We start from the raw sequence: 26,751 nt of genomic DNA, 5'->3' as shown, positions 1-26,751 counted from the left end.
TGTTGCACGCAGACGGTGCACAATCTCTACATCGTCAGCCCATGTCGCCGCTCGAAAAATGTTTAAATATTTCAAATCTCTCTTTCGATTTTCATCTTTTTTTAAATCGGCACAACATCTTGCCCACCCGCGCATCAGCTGAACATGAAGACAGGAAGACCCAAAGCCGCCGTTTTCATTCCACCCCCCCTCCCCGCCATGTGCACTTCAGTCCAAACGTAACAGACTTTGGGGAGATTAACAGTTTTGATAAAAAGAGCAGCGGCCGGGTTAAAAATATACACAGGCAGCTACGTGTTTCTGTAGTTTCCGTAAACTGGTCAGAGACTTCGTTACATTATTCACGCGATACGCATTTTAATGGGGGAAACTGAAGCCTTTGGGGGGGTTTTTTCCCCTCATTCCAATTAACAAACTAATTTTAACCTGTTTTTTTTTTATTTCGTCCAGCCACCGTCACCATCATCAGAGGTTAGACACATCACGTTGAGTGCTGAGAAAATCATGTGATTGTGCTTGGACGAGAATGGATAGTGGCCGATGGTCGAGGCTAACGATGGAGTGAAAGCCAAAGGAAGGAGGGAGCGCGCCCCGCGGAGGAACATCCACCCCAGAGATGAAATGAAGAAATCGCCTCGTGTGCAGGAGCTAGGTGGATCGTTGCGTTGCAGGACCGTGAAAGGTGGAAACTGCTTGGTGAGGCCTTCATCCAGCAATGCCTTTGATCATGGCTGATGATGGTGACGGTGGCTTCATGTCTACGCGTGCGTTGACGCGTGGCGCTGTTGCAGGGATCTCGACTCGCAATCCGAAAGTGCGAGATCGAGGGTTTGCTCGGCATATCATTCCCACTAGGCGGATGAAATTAAGTTACAGGAACACTTCGTGGGAGGGAAGCGAACAGCAGCTGTGGAAAAGCTGGTGTCCACAATCAGACTGTGGAATTTCCACAACTGGTTCAGGACTGATCATTTTGATGAGCACTACTGAATGTTTGGTAGAGCCCTATAACTGAACAGGAAAAGGTGTGGACCTGCAATGTCTTGTTCGAGGCACTTCGGCAGAAAAGCCTCCAATAGAGGCTACAGTGAACCTCTGTAGAGGGTAAAGGAGGTCTCATAATGTAAGTGCTTACCCTGGAGAGGGTAAAGGAGGTCTCCTAATGTAAATGCTTACCCTGGAGAGGGTAAAGGAGGTATCCTAATGTAAATGCTTACCCTGGAGAGGGTAAAGGAGGTCTCATAATGTAAATGCTTACCATGTAGATGGTAAAGGAGGTCTCCTAATGTAAATGCTTACCCTGGAGAGGGTAAAGGAGGTCTCATAATGTAAATTCTTACCATGTAGATGGTAAAGGAGGTCTCATAATGTAAATTCTTACCCTGGAGAGGGTAAAGGAGGTCTCCTAATGTAAATGCTTACCCTGGAGAGGGTAAAGGAGGTATCCTAATGTAAATGCTTACCCTGGAGAGGGTAAAGGAGGTCTCATAATGTAAATGCTTACCATGTAGATGGTAAAGGAGGTCTCCTAATGTAAATGCTTACCCTGGAGAGGGTAAAGGAGGTCTCATAATGTAAATTCTTACCATGTAGATGGTAAAGGAGGTCTCATAATGTAAATTCTTACCCTGGAGAGGGTAAAGGAGGTCTCATAATGTAAATGCTTACCCTGGAGAGGGTATTTGGCCTTCTCTCCCTGACGGGCCAAACGCGACCTGTCGATTGACCGGTGACCCCCATTTATACTGCTAGGTGGATAGAGGGACGGAGATTTAAGATATCTGCCCATTGTTTCACTGACCCGCACCAGGAGGTGGAACCGACGACTTCTGGATTACTATAACCATTACACAGCAACGTCATTCCCCGTAGCATTGTCGCGTTAAAAAAATACTTGGAATTCATGTTTTTTTAGTTTTTATATATTCATATAACAAAATAGAATATACAAGCCACGTGTGGCGTGTGTACATAGGAACCACGTTCACCTTGAGGGAATTCTTTATTTTTAAATTCAGGAAGGTTAATTTGGCCATTATGCAACAACGCGGTCACGTGACCTTGCGTGGGACTACATGAGCGGCGTGACAGGGCGAACGGTGGTGTGCCCTCTGAAGAGTTCGTGGGTTCGATCCCGAACCGGACTCCTCTATAGTTGAATATTGCATGTTTTCGTCGAGGTCACGTGGATTTTCTTCTCCAGGTCCTCTGGTTTGTCCCTCCACATTTAAAAAAAAAAATGCATTTAGATGATTTGGCTGCTATGAATTTTCACACGGTAAGCCACTTCGTGGAGCTATCGTTTGTGGCCAGGTCGCTTCTTAAACAGAAGTGAATGGCTTCAGTGGGCTGTACCTGGTAAAATAAAAAAAGAGTATAGTATTTTGTTTAGTGATTTGCCTGCCTTTCCGATACTTTGCACTCCTATTGTGTTTTTGTGTTGTTGTAACTTTCTGACCCGCCCCTACTGGACATCTATGAAATAGAGCTTCTTAGCTCATTGGATTCCTCCAGTATATATGTAAAGCTTCTGAGTTTGATTGTGATGTGCCGACGAGGCATCGTCGGCAGGCTGAAACAAGTGCTCGGATCAAAGAATATTTAACACCACGGTGAGTGTGCTGCATGGCTATAAACAACAACAAGGCAACGAGGGGATGCTGACGTTGTGTAAAGGTTAGCACACTGGACTTGCTGGTTCGAGTCTAACTCCCAGCGCGACAGCTTAAACAACAGGGGGAGTTTCTCAAATCTTCCTCCCACCCAGCAGTGTAAATGGATGCAGCTCATTGAGCTGCATTGGCTTGCGGTTGCCGAATGAATAGATTATACGCTCGCATTCATTGACACGCAGAGTGCTTGCCACAAATGGACCACAAAACCGCTGAATTCGTTAAGGAGAATGCACCGTCGTGCCGACTTCGGTCATCCTGACGGCGGCTTTTGGCTAGCCATCGAACAAAGACGGTCACTGCAGATGTGCTTCTGCGGCCGTCTGGAACGCTCTTCCTTCCGATATCAGGAAGCTACTAAAGCGATGCACAATTCAATCTAAATTGTAAACGCTTTTTTATAAAACTGCTTTTTGTGTTTCGTTCGTTGTCCTTCCCTCGCACCTCCGTTCATCACGGTTGGCTACGTACGGTGCGAAAGAAGTTAAACATACATAGATACATAATCAATCTCCCAGCCCTGCAAGACTAGCACGGGTGTGGAAATGCCTTTATCCAGCAGTGGATTAACAAAGGGCTGTGAATTATAAAATGTTTTGCCCTCAAAAGAGCTTGAGGCTGTGCTCGTCTCCACTGCATTAATGGAACTTGAGGAGTAACGGGAACTCCACATTTCCATGGTGTTGGCCAGTCACGACATGGGACTCTTCATTTCCCAATAGGAGCTCCGCAGTGTCACAGTCTTGCATTGCAGCTATGAACACGAACATTTACTCGCGCATAACACGTGGCCAAAAATGTTTTCCGTGCGTATGCCAATACGTGAGCAGGAACTTGCAAGCGCTGCGAATCGCCAACCCCAGCAGAAGAACCTGTTGGTGTGAACGGGCCCCGTAATGGACGGCGGTGAACCGCATCAGGGCATCGCATGGCTGATGCGGCTATCCTCGATATGAATGGAAAATGAAAAATAGCTCACCAATCTCAAACAACGGACCACGTGGTATAATTTGCCGTGCCCCCTGGCTTACGCAACCATCCTCGACATGAACATTTAAGCGTGGCTGTTGAACGGTGCAAAAGCAGTTCAATATACATACGTGACGTGATCGTGAGTCTTTGCCAATTTGGAAGGTGGTAAGGAATGGATTTCAACTGATCACTCTGCTTACCTTAGTGCCACCTTCTCCGGTTACACCGAAAATCTCCTACTTTCGGTAAAGTCACGTGACTTTACCGAAAGAACCAAAAAGTATGGATTCCTGCAGTCACGAAAGCTTCAAATCCAGATTAAAAACCTCCTTTCAAACGCGGCTCGCCTGAAGGAGCTGGCATGCGTGCGCACGTGCAAAATGGGCTCACAATGAATCAAGTAACGCAGACGTCAATCCAGCGGTGTATTCCAGTATATCACGCCTGTAACCGGTGAGAGAAGGAAACATGACCCGTGACCCCAACTTGATAAAGCAGCTCGCTCTGCGATCGCCACAGCCAGCAGTCTTTATTAAGCCGTAGAGGTTCAGTGATAATCTTCCAAGCATTCAATCTATGTAGGGCAGCGGCTCCCAAACCTCTCTCATCAAGCCTTTCCTGTTACACATTTCTACACCAGCTGACCCCTTCCAGTTACACGCTAGGGAGACCACATTCATCATACATGTCTATTGGTAAGTAGGAAAACAGACTGGCATATCAGATCCTACTATAGTGATTCATGGTGGAGTGCAGATGTATATTCTAAATACTTAGCATTTTCTAAGAATTAAAAAACCCCATGAATTTAATCATCTCATGGAAACTTTTTTTCGAAGGATCCCCCCCCCCCAGCTCTCCAATTAAAAAAATACTGATTTACAGTTCTGTACCACCTGCCATATCACGTCACGTTGTGGACTATTAACACCCGATGCAGATAACGCCATGACTTTTGAAAAGCAATCTGCAGTCGACTTCAAAAATAGTTGCATACGTGCTAATGTGCTCTAATTACTCGTGTGACTCGCCTCTACCACGACACCTTTAATGGGATGACAAAGGGAATAATTAGCGTTATGACAATTGCACACTTCAGCGCCATTTGCAGCAACTACAAGGAATGGAGCACACAACCTCGTAATTTATTGTTTGGTGTTGAGTCTAAATGAATGAGCTGCCTTTTTAATCGCAATAACACTTATTGTATTTGCACTTGACTAATTGTATTATCTAACTTTGCCATTTTGCCAACGTAATATTTGGTGGGGGGTGGGGGCGGTAGAACGGTTAGAGCGCTTTACGCTGCGAAGAGGGAGGATATCTGAGTTCAAGTCCTGGCTGTGGCTGCCATCAGTGACGGATGATACCTGAACCAGTCCCGGGCTCTCACACCCGTCCCATCACCACCCTGCACTGACCAGCGTGGTGAAATATGGGGAGGGCTTAATCCAGCAGTGGATTGGCAAAAGAGATATAAGTTACGACGACTAATTTAGCGTGAGGCGTGAAGAGTTTGGGTGTGACCTGATCTGAAGACGTCAAATCAAATGAGGTGAGATTTTGAATCCTACAGGCGCAGTCAGTGCTCAAAATTTAATAGGATCAGCTGAATTGGATTTGAATGCTAACATCGGCGTACTACTTCAGAATTTGAGGCTTAATTAAGGAATAAAGAAATGTGTTCATTGCATCTCGTTTGTCGGCTAAAATTGTTGCGAGTACTAAAGTTAATTAATACACTGTCCGTTGTTCTAATTTAATTTTAATTTAACTGAATGATGGTGGAAATATTCTGCAGACCCGAAGGTTCACTGGAGTTTAGTTTGACTGACAGCATGACGGTTCCAGCTTTCAAATGTGACCGGGTGTTTATAAACTTAGATTTTAAAATAGTGACTAAAGATGAATACGAGGTTAATAGTAGGTGTGTTGATGTAAATGATAGAATATCATTTTCATTCATATCTAGTCGACTTTCCCAGTCAAGAGTGCTACTCCATAATAGAGGCTTTTGGGGGGGGTTAGACCACGTAGATATAAATACGTAGTTAAACCCACCACCCCAGAAACGTCGTACTCGAATTGCAAATGTTGTGGGTTTACTCTCCAACACACCGGTGTGCTGAACTAGTAATTAATTGGCATGTTTTGTTTACGTGACAAGACTTACTAAATGGCTGTGTCGGGTGGTGGCGGGTTTAACGACACATTTATATTTACCCGATCTAACCCCAAAAAAACTCTTATGGATAATATTGGACACGGAATCCTATGTGTTGAAGGGTTAAGCTGCAGTAGCATTTAAAAATTAGGGTTGTTGAAACAGAATGCTTTGGTAGGGCGTAGATTAATAATATATAGCATATTCCTTGGCAGCAAAAGCAACATTAATTAAAATATATATGCATGTAGTTTGGTGCGTGTGTTGTATGCATTATTACCCAAATGACCGATTGGGTATGGATTTGACCAGCCAATCACAGAATGTGACCCAATCTAGATCAGTTCACATGCGACTCTACACATGACTGATCAAATATCCCTCTCGTGCACTGAACCATTTGTGAACCCCCTCTTAAATATGAATGGCAACAAAAACCGTAAAAGTCAAAACAATGCGAGAGCATAGAATCGACTTAAAAAAAATAATGTGCGGGTTACTTTGTGCACATGAATAAGAATGGCAAAATAAGATCACTGCAATGCAATGCAACTTCACATGGGTTTCAGTAGGAACTGTTCTACCTTGTTTAATTAACGTTCACGTAATAACATAACCAAACAGACAAGCATAACAACAAAATACATCACTGATTACTCTGGAACAAGCGTGTTTGTACACGTTGCTCAGCTTTCCTCCGACCCATCTCTCCGTTCCAGTGGCACACATATTGCATGCGATTATCGCTGCATATATATTATTGTGCCATAAGAATGATTCGAGTAATGTGTGCCGTAAAGTGAGCCTTTGTTTATGCCCTGTATTTTAAACGTGTCTAATTCCTGCTCCACTTCAATTATGAAGATGATAAATTTCCCCCATCATTCCGTTAAATTAAAATGCATTATAACAACAGAAATTATATTAATTAACTTCATAATTGTCCTTCCCCCGCATCTCCGATTTGCACGGTTGGCGACACGGCTCAACATACGGTACATAACGTTTACCAAGCAATGCGCAGTGAGCAAGACGTCCCTTTGAAGCTAACCTTTGAGTTATTAACTGGATGCCAATGCATGGAGCAAAAGCATGAGTGTTCTGGTAACACAAAATGAGACATTAGTCACATGGGAGGTCGTGAATCAATTACATTTGTACTCATCCCAAATCAACAGGCTTTCTCTTAATCAACTTTAAAATCATTTCACGTAACTTGTAGAGCATGCAAAGTGTTTAATTAGATTTGTTTTTAAAGGTACATATATACAATGTAGAGCCCCTTGTCAATTACTGCTAGATGGTCTCGCCACGCTGTGTGAGGGTATGCGGATTGTGTGATCATACTTCACCACACAGGTCAATGCGGGTTGGTAAAGAGCAGCGTGATCGGACTGGCTGAGATTTCGTTCACCAATGATGTTGGCTTTGACCGGGAATTGAACCCAGATCGCCGGGGTTCATAGTGCAGTGCGTTAAACGCTGCGTCACGGCTTCTCTGCGAAAGTGTTTACATTCGCCATATATGGACACAGCGGCACAGATACAAACACGCTTGCTCACAATGCAGAATCAGAGGGTTTATTTTCAGCTCAGCATGGATAAAATCCCCAGGGCAGTTGTTGTCTGCCATTGCTTTCGTAAATGCGCTGTTAAAATGCGGCTGCTATAATAATAATAAAGAAGGCATTGCTGTTTTCTGGTGCAATAGGACAATACCAATGTAATGTATTTATCAGGCAAAGCCTTAATAGTTTTCTTTCAAAACAAGTTCTGCTTGAGACATTTGGTCAAACCCTTTTGCATGGGAGTAACGCGGTATACGAGGAAGTGCTTCAGCCAGCAGCGATGTGAAAATGCAAAGCAGGGCCGCACCTTAAGCCCCACACACCACATCGACTGAGGGTCAAAATCCCACACGGATGATTCTGAGATCTACTTGCCGCATCAGCATCCACTGACAACTGCCAAGCGCACCTTTGCTCACGCAGTCTTATCAACCAGACTGGGCCTGGGATGCAGAGAGCAACCGCATACTGTGGTTCCTCAGTAATTTAATTGACGCAACTTAGGCCAACACAAGTGACAAGAGTGGCAGTTTCCTGAATTTGCTGTGGTGTGCCTTCCTAAAGGTGACCAGTTTCCTCGATAATCCATCAGCGGGCCCATCCCACTCATTACGCGCTCTCTTATTTCACGGACGCTCTGCTTGGTCAGCTGTGGAGAATCTGGCAGTGGGTGGGGGAGGGCCAGCGTGGTGAGATTGTAAAAAAAAAAATTCCTCCAAATGTATTTGATTTGTTTTCCCCTTACATTTTAATGCCGTTTAAATACGAAAAAACACACGTCTACTCAATAATGCAAGCACATTGCGCCACAGGTAAATGATAACAGAAAAAATCCTTCTTGACGTGTTTAACAGGGCGTTTAGAAACCGCCACTGCCCGCCGCTGCTGATGCTGCTGCTTTTGAACTCGACAAAAAAATGCTCCGTAGTCCCTTGTTTCCACGGCTTCAGCAAGCCTGCGTTAACTGGAACACGACCCTGGGGGGATGAAACGTCGTCTCCGCGAGGGCCGCTCGCGTGAACTCGCCGTGACCTCTCGCGTGCGAACCTACGGCCCAAAAGCTGCGCGTCGACCTGGCCACGTCCGTGACAGTGTGCGGCCAGCGCTCCGCAAGTCTGCTGTGTTTATCGCTGTGCTCCAACTAGAGTGTTTCTCTTCTTCTTCTTCTCCTTCTTCCTCCTCCTCTTCTTTCCCATGGCCGAGATGTCGATGCAGAGCAACGACATCAATTTCACGTGCAGGTGGTCAAGCCAGATAACCGCGTCAGGGGCAGCGGAGTGTGCCGCCGCTGTGATGTCGCCTTCGTATTTGCGGAGCGAGGCGTTGCGTCGTCATAGCGTTGTACGGCCTGTTCTGGATGACCATGCCGAAGGCCCTGTTCAGGGCCAAACAACTCGCCAGATAGGCCCTGGGACAAGGATCCTCCAAATGAACATTGAAGGACTCTCCCGGGCGAAGTGTGCGTATCTCGCCAACATAATGAACACACGTCAAGCCAGAGTGCTGAACACGCTTGAAAGGGCAACGTTCTATTCGAAGCGAAGTGCTTTTTTCTCTCCTTTTTTTTCTGGCCATACAACGTCGAGCTCGCGAGTGCATGGGGGGGGGGAGTGGGGGACACCCAATATTGCTGCATGTCGATGTAATAGTATCAGGGAGCGTGTTGATTCAGTCCCATTACCGAGCGCATTGGTCATATGAAAGGCTACACCGCCTGCCTTACGGGCTGAGGGAATGAAATGAAGACATGCTCGCTCGGGCTAGATGCCACAGCCTTTGCCTGACCCTGCAGCAGCACCAGTAGATGTTTCGAACGCAGCCCAAGGTGCTCTAATAATACGCACGCGTACTGGACGGGATGTTTATTTTACACAATGTCGTTATTTTATTGAGAAGCTATCGGGGTGGGGACATGACCTAAATTACACAGATTCTCCCTAAAAATATCTTTACTGTGTAATTCATACCCTGCTTGATGTGTCATCGCAAGTGCGTTTCTGTGTGCGTATGTCAAACAACAACAACAACAATAATGTGATAAATGCATTAATAATGTTGTACCTCACGATGTTGTCCTGAAAACCAAAGTCTGTGCTCCCCACCTTCAGTGACCCACATCGAGGGGCTTCGGTGAAGCTTGGGGTCAAACAACCCCCACGTGACCCCAACGGTGTGGGGCAGCCTTCATCCAGCAGGGAATGGACGAAAAAAAAGAGTCGCTTATTTACATTTAATATTCATAGTTTTTTTTTTCTACACAAGGTACTTTAGCCAAATAGCTGATTTTTTTTTCTTCCACCAATGCACTGGGCTGGTTATTTTTTTTTGGACGCGATTTGTGTGTGATTCCCACGAGAAGACGAGCTGTTTTTAATCAGTGAAAAGGTACTGTACTACAGCTTCCTCTGGGGGTATGCCCGTAATCCTAACAGGCTTCACAAACCATAATTCGTTACAGTGATCTCTTTGCATCGTAGCTACATGCTCAACGGTGTTTTTTTAAATATATATCTCGTTCAAGTTAATGCTATTCAGAGAGGCTGCTGTTTCCAATGCTGCAACGGTTTGTGCACTGGACTTACAATGCAGAGGATTACGGTTCAACCTCTCGGCATAAATGGGTACGACAGAGTCCATCGGCAGTCCACATGTGGTGAGGTACAGTGTGGGTACTGCAACCTCTTCCAAGATCGCTGGCCTGTGTGGAAAAGGAGGCTAAAATACCCTCTATCATCGGGGGCTCTCCAGAGCCCCCGATATTCGAGGGCCTTGCAACCAGCAGTGGTGTGAGCGAGCAGTTGCAGGGCTGCACCTTTACTCGTGCTATTCAAGGCCATTGTTTAACACAAGATGCTGGGTAGTTTGAGAAAATCAGGATGCACATATGTATTTTGAACTTCTTTCCCACTGGACGTAGCCAAACTTGTCATCCCACACCTGCTTCTGATCGGAGGTGCGGGATGAAAATGCCACGTGATGACGAGGAAGTCACTATATTATTAAAGAGAATACAGGACTTTCAAAGCGTTCGCCTATTCGGCAATGCTATTTGCTTGTTTAGTCACCCAACAAAAAAATGCGTTGTAAGTTGCATGTCAAGTTACATCATTTGGGGAGTTATCCCGATTGGCACGGTTGGCTATGTACGGTGCGTAAGAAGTTCAACATACATACAAACCAGCGTACAGTAACATGAATCCTTTGCTTGGCTAGCTCCCCAAACATAATAACATTTAATTATTAATTGACAGTTGATATTTGATCAAATCACACTGCATGCGCCTGATGCACACCAGGTTGGCATAGGTTGCTGCGGGGCTGTACTTCCTGGTGGTCCACAGAGAGCAGTACAGCAAATTCGTGGTCGTGCCATGCCACCAAGTCGACGCAACCCGCTTTCACCAACCCGCACTGATCAGTGTGGGGAAGTATGGTCAAAGTAATCCCTACGACCCACATGTTGAGGGGAGGCCCTCATCCAGCAGTCAAATGACTGTCCATGCCGATGCGATCACCATCATCTGCAATGCCAATCCACTGCCGGATGAAGGCCTCCCCCCAAGCTGGTGGCGATTGGGGATCACCGGCGTGAGATTGGTACTCTGGGAGACGTGATGAACCACAGACAAGCGGGCAGGCAGAGGCCAGGCGGTGAGCCTGCGGTAACGGTTGCCCAAGCTCTGTGGTACCCTATTGTATTTAGATGCTTTCAGCAAATTTGTTCGTGCTTACATGTGGGAGGAACCTGTATGGACCAGGAGAAATTCCACGCGTGCGAGGGGGCAACACTCTATCACCCATATAGACGGAACAGGGGGAGTCCACAGCTGCTGCACCGCCTTCTCCCGGTGAACCAGGGAATGTCCCCTCGATACCCATGGGAAGGGAGCGTGACAACATCTGTGCGATCCACCAACCCCTTACTGCCTCCACAGTGCTCGATTACAGGCGTGTGCCAACACTGACCGGCAGTGACTTTGTGTCTGATTAAACACTTGCCAATAAATACATGTTCCACATTTGAAATGAATTATATTTCCATATTAGGTGAGCACAGCATTTTGCTATGCACCCTGAACATGTCTTCATAACTAAATGGCCTAAGGGTTGGTGTTACCGATTACTCAACACCAAGATTATTTTTTGTTCGAATGTGCCAATGCTAAACGAGCCGATGTTTATTTTTTAGCTTTGATTTTCGCTTCACTCTACAACTGTCAGTAGATTACGTTTACTAAATAGATACTCTATGTGCTGTTACATCACGTGTGCGTATGTTCTATAAATGGCGCAGCAGTGATTGGCGCAATTGTTAGAGCACTCTGACCCTGGCGACGTGAGTTTGATTTCCTAGCCACAGCCAACATCAGTGGCGAGTGATATCTGAAACCGATTCGGGGTCCCTCTGTTCATCAACCCGCACCGACTAGTACGGTGACGTGTGGTCGATCAACTCCGGTAAACGGGTACATAGATCTATCTGCTGCTTTACAATGTTTAACACGTTTCAGGCTTTCGCGACCAATATTATTCATAATAAAGGTCTTTGGGTTAGATCGCGTTATTTATAAATGTGTCGTAACCCTCCACCACCCGACACAGCCGAACAGTCAAAAATGTGTGACGTTTACAAAGGACAAATAGTTCACTACTTTAGCCCACTGGTGTGTTGAAGAGTGAATCAACATTATTTAAAATTTGAGTACGACGTTTCGCTGGTAATTACATCCAGCTTCATCGGGCAATTTGCCAGAATGGTGAGGCTCTCCTCTTGCTCCCGGTCTTAAATAGAGCGGCAGCAGGGTGACGTCATCATTTACAATGGATATATAATTGTAATTTTGTGCCCACATAGCTCGTCTGGCTATTGTTCAGACACTTCTTTTAAATCGTTAACCAACACGAGCTGATGACTGAAAAAATCCCACGTTTCTTGTAGCACTTCCTCTCGCCACTGAAATCCAACAAAAGCCCCACCAGCCAAATCCAAGCCTCTTTTCACAACAACAGCCACAAGCAGTTTTGGTGGCTTCGCCGATGTGGTACGGCTAAGATCAAACAAAAACAAAGCAGAGCAAGAGCTGTTTACAAAGCGTAATTAGAATAGAATGGGAGGCTCTGATGTGAGATGGACACAATGTGGCCTGTCCTCCTTTGTCTCCTATTGCTCGCTCAGCTGTGTTAGCGTTTAGCGCTGATAGTGAGAGCATACCAAGCGTGCTGTCGGAAAGTCTGAGAGCCGCAGCGGTTGGCGGGCTGGCCCAGATAAGGGCTCATTTTTATCTTACCATGGGACAGTCCTGCCGTTAATTGCACATTGTGGAATTTACTGATAGCTGAACAACCCGCACTGAGATTAATCACCACTCCACTTCGGCTTTTTTTTACTCTTTCTACCAAACGAGTTTGCAGCCACTGATCCAGCTGAAGGTTGCTTATTCCTAGATGCGTAAAGAACACACGAGCGCGCGCACACACACACCAAGCATTTGCTTACACCAACACATACGTACGCTAGCACACAAGCAGAAATACACAAATGCATGCCCACTCACTCACTCACGCCGCTGCCAGTTGCGATGCAATATTTTTCTGTTCTTGTAAACCCTTCCAGAATTGTACGTACACTTAGGATGAAGTACTGCAAGAAGCCATTAAGCTTGTAATGCGTATACGTGTTCAATGTTGTCCTGTACGTTGTGGGGCTCTCGGATGTGTTTTTGGGGTGTACCGCATCACGCTCGGCATGATTATCCGATGTTTCACTCTGCGTGTCAGAAGCTTCTTCATCTTCTTAAGCTCCCAGCCACGTGGAGTGAAACGTCGGACATCGTGCCAAGCAAAATGCAGCACAGCCCCGAAAACACGTTTGAGAATTAAGCCTGTAATTAAACTCAGGGGCAGTGTATTTTTAATGATGGTAACAATTTCAACTTGCGACGCATCGCGCAGTATCTGCTGGCCCTCAAATAGAGAGAGAGCGACTCAGAGGCATGCGGTGAGCCGGCATCACCACCCCCACCCCGTCCCACAAGCTCTGCAGTCCTCTATATATTATTGAGCATCTACATGTGGGAGGAAACGTAAGCATCCTGAAAAAAAAAAACACCCACACGTGCGAGGGGACAATGCAGTATCCCAAAACAGCATGGAACAATGGGAGTCGACATTTGTTTCCGTGCCGCCTTCTCTTGGCGAGCCAGGACATGGACCCTCGACGTCGAAGGTGCTGAGTTCGAAGCGTCCGCCGTCTCACCATCACTTAGCAAAACGGACGGTGCGTGTTTCGTGACCGTTGCTGCAAATACCTCGTGACGCAAACATTGTAGAGAAGCAAGGCCGTAATTAAAATATGCTCAATATATTGCTATAACATGGATTTATGTTCATATGATTGTGGTTATGGTTGTACTTTATTAATCCCTAATCTCTGCCATTACATACAATGAAACAAAAAAAGGTAAAAAAAAGAAAAAAACAGAGCAATGTAATACAATATACACTATTAGACATGATTGTAAAAAAAGAAGTCCATCCTATGTGTTAGTGAATTTTGTAATATTTTAGGCAGGAAATGGCAGGACCCCCAGACCCTCTGGAAGATTTGGTCCCCCCCCCCCCCAATTTTGACTCCATGGTTACGGCCTTGTATAGACGCAAGATCTTTTCATACTTGACCATAGAGTACTGCCCGTCCGGTTCTCTGCTTGTGGTTTTCCGGTCGCACCGCGTGTGCTACTAGGGCACTCTGTCTTGACGTTCGCTCAGGAAACTCTTCGTGAGTTCTTAATGCAGCTCGCATCAAGTGGGGGGAAACGTCGGCGCCTGATGCCAAACAACACTGAGAGAGGGAAAGAGTTTAAATGTTGCCGGGGGGGAGCAGGTTTGTGCAACCGATGAAAGCCTTTGTCGAGTGAAGCTATTTTCGCGTGCTGCGCTCATCGGCGTCCAAGTCATTTTATCACTCGGCGATAACGAGGCCCTGGCTCCCTTTATTTTAAGTGAACGTGACAAAGGTAAGCATTTGTTGGGCACTCACTTATGTGCTTTGGGAAGCGAGCGAAGTCTAAAAACAGCCTCGTTCATACCACTGCGTAGGTGTTCGCCGTTGTGATGCATTTCTCTCCAAAGTGATTTCGGAGAGAGGTTGAGTTCATAATTTACAGATGTGTAGGTGGTTTGAACACGGAAATTCTCTCTTACCCAATACATAATATACTACGTGCGTGTACTTTGCTTGCGTAAAGATGTACTCGTCCACCAGTCCATTCATTAAATGTTCATATCCAGACCAAATTATGCCTATGAACACAAACGTCTCTTCAATTCGTATAACTTTGGATTTAAGTTTCTTTTTTTAACATGATGAATATGCTGCAGGAACTCCACCGTGTTTGGCACCCCGCAACCTTTATTGGGTTGGACATACGGGCGAGGTCATTCTGAAAGGTATCTTTCTCAGATAGGGCCACGGGCTTAGATAATAAAGGCTGCGACCCGCTCGCTTTATTGCATAGAATGACGAGGATCTTGACATTGACGTGTAAAGGCACGAGATAACAGTGAACAAGCAAAGCCACTTGCATGTTATCACATATTTGGTAGGCCACGTTTCATTTTAATTGGCCATTCTCTTCCCAGTGGTTACCATTGCCCCGACAAAGTATTTTGATTTTAATTAGCACGCCTGTGTCTCTTGCCGAGATGACTGGTGAACGGTCCCTGCCTGCAGATAAAGCGATGCGACATCAAAGGCTTGCCCGGGACAATTTCGCTTTCAGCCAGAAATCGTGTGCCTGCGTGCACGTGTGCGCGTAATTTGTATTGTGCGAATATATTTTACTGCATAGGTAAAGGTGCGGCCCTGCAATTTCTTGCTCACACCACAACTGCGAGCTGTATAGAGCCTCCCTAGGGAGTATTTGGCCTACTGCTGCGTGCTGAATATAATACTTTACCGAGAGTAGAAAGGGTGATTTACAGTATATGCACCGTATGATACAAAATGCGCACGCGTGGGTATTTTCTGGATACTTCGATTACCTCCCACATTAATGGAGTTGGTCAAACATCCCAATGTAGGACAACAGAGCTTGGAAAACTGTTGGTACCGGTTCTGGCTGTCTTTCCCACATGTCTGTGGTTTCCCGCGCCTCCATGAGAAAAGTGTTCCTTACAAATTCTACAGAATTTGGTTTGGAGGCAAAATATGGAATGATTTTACGCCGTATCAAATATTAACTATTCTCTGCAGCCTTCATATCTGCGACTTCTATTCACTGTAGGCCCAGGCTGATGCATACATTTCATGTGTTTGGAAATCAAACCCTCTGGCATCGTCGTGGTGTCCACAAATCCGGTGACCAAGGCGATGGTGACCTCAGGCGAGTCTGTGGGGTAACGTTCAGGCAAATCTTGGAGGCCACGTGCCCACTGTGCAGCAGATGCGGGATCTGGCGGAGGTGGGAAAAAGTCGGCCAGGTGCGGTGGCATTATCGGCTTTGACCATGATGACACCTTGATCTGAAACTTCTGGGCCATCGCTGAAAGTCCTGCTACAGAACCAATCCTTGAGTACTATGTTGTCGTTAATGGTCATGATTCAGGTGTGGACCACGATGCTGCCAATAATCGTCTGCTAGTATCAGCAGCAGAGGTCATTTATTTATTCAGGGAAGGCTTCAGCGACTCTAAACACTCCTTCAGATGAGTCGTTTACATGTTGGTATGTGAATAAACATCACGCATGTCAGAGAACAGCACTCAAAATCCACACCGATGCATTCAGAAAAAATCACTTGCTGTACTCTCATCACCTGACCTTGCAACCTAGGGGGTTTGGGAGTTTCATAATTTATCATGATCCACCAACCCTTTTCACGAAAGCACTGGATCATAACCAATCACCACCACTCCAGCTGCTACTGTAGACCATGATGCTATTGCTGCTGCTTGCTGCTGCTAATGATGAAGATGATTATGAAAATGATGTTTGTGATGATCATCCCGTTGCTGTTGCTGATACCGATGATACTTCTGCTGATGATTATGATTGTATTATTGCGGCTCATACAGTAATGATGTTTTCTACTGTCGCCGCTGATGATTATGATGTTGCTGCTGCTATTGCTGCTGCTGCCGATGATGTTGTCTCTGTTGCTCATGATATGTATATTTCAGGAAAGGAGTGTTTGGTACGTGAGAGGAAGCAACAGCGGCACCCGGAGAAACCCCACACGTGCGAGGCGATAACGTTCGAAGTTCCACCACTCACATCGGTTTAGTTTAGGAATATAACGAATCGCGCCCCAACGAGGCAATGAACCGTCAGCTAAGGAGCGATTGTAATTCGATTCAAGAACAGATCACATTTGTTTTTGTCTCGTAGCTACCGTCTCATTTGTAGTGTGTGTGTCGTTTACCTCGATAGTCCTCGTGGCATCGCTGTAACAGATTGACGGAGACGCACGATTCAATGCATGGATCACAAATGTAAGAATTTACTTTCACCGATAAAGCAACGTATCATTTATGCCTGGAGAGGAGGGATTATGACCGATGGACAAGGATATTAGTGAAATGACAGCTAAAGGAGCGAATGCATGTGACAAATACGCCTCTTCGGGAAGTGGGGCAATGAGATCGGTTCATGCGCCTGGAGTGCGATGGAGGGATGGTGATGGTGTGGTGAGGCATTCATCCCGCAGTGGATAGAAAATGGTTGCTCCAGATGAACGCTGCGATGACGAGGATGTAATGTTGGCTGCTTACGTCATTTATAGGGACTGCTATCGCTACTGTCGCCCTATGGTAAGGGCACAACAGTAGAAGACTACACGACATGACAACACTCTAGAAATAAAAATAATTTGATGCCGTGTTGCAGTGGTGCACAATTAACACAAAATCAACACAGTCGTCAACATTGCCTCGAATTAATATATAATCGGAAAGGTTTTTTTGCCAATTATCCCGTTGATGTGCCATGAAGAAGGGCCATTCTCCAAAACTTTGCATCTGATATTTTTTTCTGTTCAAAGGCAGTGTTGTACACTACTACACTGCACCACTAAGCTACACTATTACCGAATAACAAACAACTCCCGACATCTTCCCATGAACCACACATTTTCACAGACATGGGGAGTCCATTCACAAAATCATAGTATTGTCTGCACGTTTGTATACGGGACGACTGGGACAGAGAGGAGTTGAAATTTGTGATCGTCTGTGACGGGGTAACTCCCAACCATTCCGAGTGGGAGAAGCCTCACTGTTAAGTGTAATTCCGTATAGGGTATTCGTATCAATCAATACACAGCGCATTAGGTCTGTATATGAAGCACAGCATAGATGTAGATTGTTATGGCATTGCCATTGCAAACTTCTGTGTGTTAGCACTTGTGGGCATTTTAATGTTTTAAATTATTTAAACGATCCCTTTAATCAACGAAAACCCAACCTCAGGAGGGCACCATTAAGATCCTCTAGCTCACTGAGACTTGGCACACATCCTCGGAGCTCTACTCTGAAGTTGCCCCCACCCCCCCCCCCCCATAGCTACCATGTCTATGAGTGTGCTTGCTGGCATGGCAGCGCTCTGGTGGAATTGCCTGCTTAAGGCGCGGCTCCGGCTGGAGCACGAATACCACACACATGTCGGTGATGTGCAGCGCGTCTTCTTCGAACGCTGGGGAGCCGGAAAAGCCCCTCTCTGTAACCAGCGTGGACAGCACCACCCCACGTGTTCACCTTCTGAAGCGCTCGCTCGTCACGGTGGCGTGCGCGATGACCACCACAACCACGTGACTTTTCTTTCGTGTTGTGCGCGGTGCTTTTAGTGCCACAGCGCGTGGATTTGTAGTGTTTATTGTCATTTGTTTGCTGGTGACTTTGTGTATTTTATATCGAAATCGCCTCCAGTGCTGTTGCTGCTGGCGGCAATAAAAGTTGTTTAAAAGTCAAAAGTCTGGTGGAATTGCCGTCATTTCTAGACCTGTCTTTAAATGCTCCAAAAAAACCTCACCTCTGTCGAGGATATATCCGTTCACCTGCCCCGACCTCCTTTCAACCTTAATCTCTCTGTTGTCTACCATCTGCCAAAGCCAAACCTATCCCCTCTCATCTCACTCTACCCCCTTCCATGCCGCTCTCCGTTTCAGCAAACTAGGCTTTCTAACGAAGCTCCAGCCAACATTCGCTCAGTGGGAGGTCACCAATCCCCCCTCTGCTGCCCACGTGGTCTGGAGCTCAATGTTTCCCCCATCCATCCCTGCTGTTGACTCCCTGTTCAAGTCCAGGCTCAAGACGTTGCTACCCCCCCCCCTCCCCCGCTATGTTTATGGCTGAGTGACGGTGCGAAGCGGTTTATGCACAGCTCGATGTACCCCGGCGACATGAGTTCAATTCCCAGCCATACCTGTTCATCATTGGAGAGTGATACGTGGACTGGTTATGGGAATCCACTCCACCAACCGACACTGCGTGTGTGGTGCGGGAGGCCTTCATCGAGTAGTGGATTGAAAAGGGTTATAAATGATCAATTGTTATATATTTATGACTGCATGACTGCCTCTTTCTCTCTAGAAAAGAAATAAACATGCCCACTGCTTCGGTAAATCATCTTGACATGCGGTTACGTTTAGATGCTATAAAAATACAAATTGTAATTGTAAAACTAGATGACCTTTTTCCATGTTGGAGACAGCTCTCCGCCAAGCTGCGGCAAGCGATATTTTTGCCATGCGAATGAAGAATTCGTATGGGTTATTACAACTGTAGATGGAAGCAACTTCAAAGAGCACATGGACCGAGGATGTACTTATGTAATATACACGACTCTATGCTGTATAGTATTGTATATCATTTGACATATTATATAAACACATGGCATGTTCTGACTTGTACACAGTGTAATGGTTAGCACACCGGACTTTCAATCCGGAGGTCGTCTGTTCCGAGGCCTACAGTACCGTATTGTATTGCTCTTCCTCCTCTATTCTGTCAGGTACAAATGTTTGACAGCAATCAGTCACTCATTGAGATAATTCAATATTGTGATAATTCTAATTACTGTATGTGGTATCTGTGAACTCGTTAAAAGCAGGTTTAAAACTCTCGTCATGTTTTCCCCTGTTAAACAAGTTTAGTTTAAGCTCATTATTTGAAGCCGTTTAAAACGTAAAATGGAATTCTATTCACAAACACAAACGACCTGAACATACGCTACGTAAAACGAGCGATGCGGGGCCACAGTAAATACACGTGCTGCTGTGGCCATATACGAATCTCGCAAATGATTCACCCAGGAAGGCAAAACGTCCGTCTGAAAACTTTGTTTCAGGAGGTTCCTGCAATTGGGATGTTTGGCCGGGTCTACGAATGAGTGTTTGGCATAAGGGAGGAATCCGGAGAACCTGGAGCAAATCCATCGCACACAGGAGAGGGAGATCGTCAACTCTGCCATCTCCTGGCTATTCACAGCCCCATAACTACAACACCTTGAAATATCTGGTGGTCACCCATTCAAGCACTAACCAGGGCTCAACCCTGTTCATCGACTACGATAAGTTCAACATACACACGTACGTAAGACAAGATCAGGCACATTTATAGGGTGAGTTGGTCTTGTGCTTTTTATATATGTAGTGTTTGTATATACCGGGTACAAATGCGTGTGTATGCATATGTGCTGTGTTGAGTATGAGCAGTGGTCGAGATAGACGTTTACTGTATAGGTCCTTGTGTGTGAGTCCTTTTCATCATGCCGCCCATTGTTAACTGCCACTTCCCCTAAAAAAAAAATACTCGGGCTTGTTTATGGCTCAAACATTCTGACCAGCGTCGACATCTACGGCGGCGCCACGGTGGAGAGATTTTAACTACCCTTGTGTGGTATTTAGGAGGTTGTGGGTTCAATCCCAACCCTGACGCCTGTGATCGTGTAGATTTTCCCCCGGGTCCTCCGGTTTTTCCCTCCACATGAAAGAAAAAAATACACGTTTAGAGTATTTGGCTGCTGTACATTTCCACGTGATAAGCCACTTCGTTGAGTTATCATTTGTGGCCAGGTTGCATCTGAAAAAGAGCTAGATAGCTCAGTGGGCCTTAACTGCTATCATAAAAAAAGTAAAACACGTCGGGTGTTCTGACAAGTTCCGGTATGTCACGCAGTATTATACTGCCCAGGCTGGATCACGTGACACGAGTACATAAATACAAAGTAAAGAGTGATTGTTCCATCTGTGCACACGACTGCACTACCTTGATAGGTACGCAATAACCTTGCATCGAATCTAGAAATGACGAGAGAACTCATCGACAGAAAAATCAGTACATGCTGGAAAACCACAAATGACTTTGTATCCAAGGTCGAGAGGTCGTAATCAGCAAATGCTGTTGATGCCACCGCATCATACTTTTCTGTTAACAGATCCCTGCGGCTGTGTGGTGCCACAACAGCGAAGCCGCTCCGTCGGAGCCGTGCCGGCTACTGTGATGCCGCACAGCGAGGCCGTCCTGCCGACGCCGTGGCCGCGACGCCGCCACCTCCGAGCGACGGGACCGACGCTGCCCTTCCCTCACCACCCCCCACATGAACACACACACACCCCCACATAGAGCCCCCACATGAACACACACACACCCACATAGAGCCCCCACATGAACACACACACCCCCACATAGAGCCCTGAGGGGAGGTCACCTGGCCGACAGGTTTTCACCCAGAAGCCCTCTCAGGGGACCAAACTTCACGGTTTCCTGCGACCAGGGAATTAGGCGACCTCCCCCGAGGGTAGCGTGCACCGCGGCGCCGTGACTTGGGTTGTAATCACGTGGTCACGACGGGGCTGCTGAGCCACTGCGGGTAGAAAACACCCACAACACACACGGGTCAGCAGGCAGGTAGGGGGGGACGGATTCACGAACGGCGGGAAAAACAGGGCCGGTCCTCCGATTGGTAGGACAGATGCGCTTGTTTAGAGGGTAAAAAGCAGACGTCTGAGAAAGCACCGGTCCGGGGAGAGTGGCGGGAAATCCGAGCCACCTGATTGGACGGGAGGCCAGCGGATCAGCGCCGATTTATCTTTGATGTAGAGGACAATAAAAAGAGGAGAGAAGGTAGGGATAGGGTTAGTTCGTGTTCTACTCAAGCCAACGCTCGGGGCCGTCGACTTCCCAGCCACTCGAACGTCCGTGTGACGAGTCGAAGTGCAGCGAGGATCCGACCCAGCAGCTCCATACGAGTCGAACCGTGAGTACCCGAGAGTGAGATATTGAGTCCATTGTGAGATTGTCTTAGGAGAGTGATTCGAAAGAGGTGGGGCAGAGCGGGTCTTAGACCATCGGGGGATAGGTTAGACCTGCCCTGCTGACTCAAACTGACTCGGGTAATTTAGCCTCGGACTCGTTGAGAATAAACTGTTGGTGATCAATAAACCTTGTCGTGTGGTTTCTGCGAGGGTGGAACGGACGCGTGGTGATGTGCGTCGTTGTACCCTGTTTGTGCGTGTGTATTTACCCACGTGTTTGCGCTCGCCCATGCGCGTACCTCGTGGTTAGCGTGTGCGTGTGGTGAGCGGCGGCGGACTCGTACAGGGGCACGTGAGATTGCTCATACGCCCTTGTGTTTAACGTGTGCGTGAGGCGAACGGGCGGCGTACCCGTGAGATTGTTCATACAGCCCTTTAAATAAATCTCCGAGACAACCCCCCAATCGGCTGCGCGTGTGCGAGTGACGTCCCTGCCCTTTGACCCCCGACCCCCAGTCCCGCGCGCGCGATTGGTGCGCGGCACGGGAGAGGAGCGACGTCGGATTTCGAGTGAGTGGGTTGTGAGTGAGTGTGTGCAGAGATTGTGTAAATTGACCCCAGGTGGCTAAGCGCCAGCCACGAATCATGCCCCGAGGGGCCGCGGCGAAAGGGGGGGAGTCGGTGAGCAGTAACCCTCCCCAGGACACGGAGGAGGGGAGTAGCGGATCCTACGTGAGCGAGGAGCCGGGGGTCAGCCTCCCCGACAGCTGTTGCACAGTCAGCTACCAGCAACCGAAGTGTTTTCTTGCAGTATCCAAAGGATCTGGCTGTAGGCCTCTCCCGGAGTCGCCAACCTCTGGGTGCTGCTCCAATCTCCGTCTCGATAATATGCCCTCCTCCGTCAACACATGTGCCACACACATCGCAACCGCCTCTTCCTCATTTATTAGGAAGCCACTGGAGCTATGCAATTTTAAATATAGATTGAAAACTCATTTCTTTAGAACTGCTTTTTGCGTTTCGTTTGTTGTCCTTCCCCCACACCTCCGATTAGCACTGTTGGCTACAGAAGGTGCGAAAGAAGTTCAACATACATATATACGAGCTTTATATCGCATTCTATTATTAACCCCCAAGTGTCGCACGCTACCACGCCATGATGTTGATATTATCCTCCCTCTGCCATATTAGTACTGCAAAAGCAGATTTTTTTAGTTGCGTTATTAATGACCCGCTCACTCACAGATACTTGGACGAAGATGCTACTGCCAAGTAAAAGAGTATTTCATGTCTTAAGGAGGACAAGCGATGTCTTATCGGGCCACATTTCTATGGGCTCCAAAAACCACTTTGGAAGTGCGGAGAGGTCAACTTTCGTGTTAAGAGACGGTTGTTAGAGGCGAGAGTCATATTTGTGTTACTCTGTGGGTCAGGAGGCTAGAGTTTAATTAAACAAATCTGAAAGAGCCACTGCCCTTTGAAAAATAGACAAATGTGGAGGAGGCAAGGAATGTCATAGTATGATAGGGTACGTTCATAATGGAACGTGGCACAGAATCATTGTGAATATTATCAGGAAGGGGAGATTGTGATCTGTGGGACACAAACGCTGAACGGAGGAGAGCAAATTAACCAAGGCAGGGATTCGGGTGGGTACTCAAAGGTTGACGACAAAGGGAAACATCTCAAGCCACATGGCTGCATACAGCAAGAACCACACTTTGGATATGGGAGTAAACTGTGCAACAGATGTGAGATGTAGTAGATATGAGATGGAGGGCCTCATGGTGAAACATGGTGGCATCAATGGCATGTTGCCCTGGCGACCTATTTGACCTCGGATATAAAGTGACAAAACTTTTATGAGTTTATATAGCATGCCCATTCCCAGTGTATACTGTGGCAAATGTTCCCTGCTCTATACATATATTATGTTTACCTTTTTATGCAGATAGGGTTGCCACCTTTTCCACTGTAGACCAAACCCAGACATATTTCTCAGTCAGCCTAGGTCTATCAAAGCCGTGCTCTATACTTTAATGAAGTTCAACACAATACCACCAGATATAGGTACCGATCAATCCCTGCCCCCTTTAAAACCGATGCCAATAAGTGGACTGCCTGGGCTAAAACCCAGGTCAGACCCAGACAGGTGGGAACCCACTATGAAATTCGTCTATATGGCATTTTGGTTGGCCAACTTCTTTCCACATATTGTCAGTAACAATATGTCCATATTCCTGCTGTCTTTCCAGCTTTCAGATGTGCTGTTGCTGAATATACCTCTTAAAGTGGTGTAATGTATTTCTCCAATTCTTCAGAATTATCCACCTCTCACAAAAAATATACTTCCTAAGTTCAGTGATGTTTATCAATGATTCCCCTTGAATCTTGTTGCTCTCCCCGTTTTAAGGCTGTTATTTGCCGTATTCCAAAAGAAAGAGACATGGATATCACCATATCCTAAGCCTTAGATGCCGATAGTTTACATTATAAGTAGAGAAGATCACAGAATGTTTGTTTTAAGACTAGTGTGTTTACATGGCTGCAGAACTAAGCTCAGATCGCAACCTGGTTGTTGAACAAGATAAAAGCTGTCACGTGAACAAGTGACAGCTGTAGGGTAGATAGCTCTCTGATGTGTTTTCAGGTAAAACCCAAAAACACATAGCAGAGCTGTAACATTGCATTGCCATATTCATTGGCAATGCTGAATGTGAAAGTGCTTCTGATTACAAAGCTAAGGTACTTAGAGGCACGAATATAACATGCAGATGTGTCAAGTTGAAATGTGAGCGGGGCACGTGCAAACAAAATTGAAGCACGTGGTACCACCCAAATAGAGATATACAGCACAACCGCAGAAGTCTTCACAGAACAGTAGTGGCGTGGGTTACATTTAGAAACATGCGTTGAGATTAGTCGACGGCTATAAATAAGTCACTTCGATAAGCTATCGTATGTGGCCATTAGCTGAAAAACAGCTAATAGCTCAGTGGGCTTTACCTAATAAATTAAATAATATAGTAGATACTTTAACACAACAGAGCTAAAGATTTATAAATGCATCATTGATGTCATGTAAACATTGTGGGTGGATTTTCCCGCGATAACAAATCTTACGGAAGAGGGAAAAATCACATGCAGAAACACCTGCAATTGGTTAAGTAGATGGCTTTTTTTTGTTCAATGAAAATGTCAAAGTTTGACATTACAATGTGTGTGTTTGCTCCGGTGCTAAGGTCTGATTGGCTGTGGTGAATGCGGTGCTGATATATACAGCTCTGGTTGATGCCCCGCGTATCTCTATTTGTCTTATTGATCAAAATTAATAATGCACAGCACAAATGTAACAACATAATTTGATTCAATTTGGTTTCATAAAGCATCAAATCACCATGTTATTCCTCAATAGGCTGGCATGCCTACTTGTATGTTTAATTCAGCATTAAAGTACACTTATCTGAAAGACTAATTAAACCCCATTGAAAACATAAGTACCTTTTTGAAGAGATTCCTGGGTGAGAAACCCATTCAGTCTTAATTGGAACATCTGCAAATCAATTTCGTTAATTTTGAACCAGGTGACAGCCCAGTGATTAGTATTATTTTTGTTGTCAGGGAGCATTCGTAACAAGATAATTAAGTTGTGTATAATTGTCAATTTATAATCCCCAGTTATGACTTGAAACACATTTTTATGCTCTTATAAGTAGCCCTTGTCACTGGGTATTTAATATCTACATTAGATTCCCTGTTCTCTGGTAATGACCACATAATTAATGGCCGTCTGTGGGACTTTAACTTTTCATCCTGCCCAATAAAGGGCATCCCTATCTCAAACTGGGCCACGAAGCAGTGGTGCAGTGGATCGCACGCTGCGCTGTCAACCCAACAAGCCTGAGTTCGAATCCCTGCCGTGGCTAACAGTGGTGAGTGCTGATGTCTGAATCAGCCCTACCCCATTTGCCCCCCCAATTTTATCACCCCCATGCTGACTTTAGCGAGTGTGAGTATCAGCAAACAATCCCCATAACGTATACGGCTTAGGGAACCCTTTGTCTAGCAGTTGATTGACAACATGCTGGAAATATGATGACAATATATCATACGGTGTGATGTTACTGGATCTCTCCACCGCAATATCGGCCACCGAACTGAAACACTCTTTTCAGAATATTAGTCCCATCCGAATGGTTTAAAATTTTACTCGTTGCATTCTCACTCATGAAATAACCATCGGGTTGTCAAGAACAGCACAGCAGCACTAAGAACGCTGGATGGAATCAACTGAGGAAGCATGCTGAAACACATCTATGCACACAAGCGTATGGAAATAAAGTCCGAGAAATGTTTGTACTTGCTGTCTGTACGTGTGTTTTTATGGTAAGCCAAATGGCTCAACTTCGCTTCGGGCTGGCTCAATACACTCTCACCTTACAGGGCAGTCTGCAATGTCACCAGCAGCAGTGCACAGTTAAAAGTCTTGGGGGTTATGGTAATGCTCTAGTTTGACACACACAAAAAACCCCAGATAACATAGGGCACTTTAATTTTTTTTTCTAAGTGTGCTTATTGATTCCACATGGAAATTGACAAATCATGTCGCCTTAGAGGATCCCCCTTGTTGTGATGGAGGTTGAAGTGAGAAACTGAGTGATGCACAGGGGTTGGTTTACCTTGTATGTCCCATGCCCTTGAACACGTTTTCATGTGTTGTTACTCACGAACACACTAAATGCTGTTTGTGGGTAGAGCTGTTACCAGCAGCTACTGCTGGAGGCCACAAACAACTTAAAAACTCGTTGGTATACGTTAGGCATGTAACTAACGATGGATTAGTTTATCAAATAAAATCCATTTCAATTCTTATCTTCCCATTTGGTAGAATTATTTATTGACTTTGAATTCAAGTATATGTAAATAACAAGATAATGTTACATTTAGGGTATAAACAAAACGCAAAAAACCCAGAAAAAATACGAAGACGATTAAAATTGAACAAAATCAATAATTATTGCATTGCATCGTGTCCCTGAATTGTGACTCATTATATGTCCATAGGTTTTAGAAGTAAATATGTTTGGATATATGCCAATGCGTGTTTGCTGTGTAGTGTATAT

At 45.8% G+C, this 26,751-nt stretch overlaps 1 long non-coding RNA gene across 1 annotated transcript in view; it reads left to right on the top strand.

Annotated features, from left to right (window-relative positions):
- The window catches only part of LOC142924114 (uncharacterized), a 46,386-nt gene extending 28,043 nt beyond the window's left edge, over nt 1–18,343 (top strand). Inside the window, exon 2 of the long non-coding RNA XR_012941274.1 lies at nt 16,557–18,343. This is a non-coding gene — a long non-coding RNA (uncharacterized LOC142924114). The remainder of the gene's footprint in view (nt 1–16,556) is intronic.
- Nucleotides 18,344–26,751: the final 8,408 nt, after the last annotated feature.

This window comes from Petromyzon marinus, chromosome 1 (assembly GCF_048934315.1).
Source record: "Petromyzon marinus isolate PM22_M1 ecotype Great Lakes invasive population chromosome 1, UKy_Petmar_22M1.pri1.0, whole genome shotgun sequence".
Taxonomy (NCBI): Eukaryota; Metazoa; Chordata; class Hyperoartia; order Petromyzontiformes; family Petromyzontidae; genus Petromyzon; species Petromyzon marinus.
This window is presented reverse-complemented; position numbering and strand designations above follow the sequence as displayed.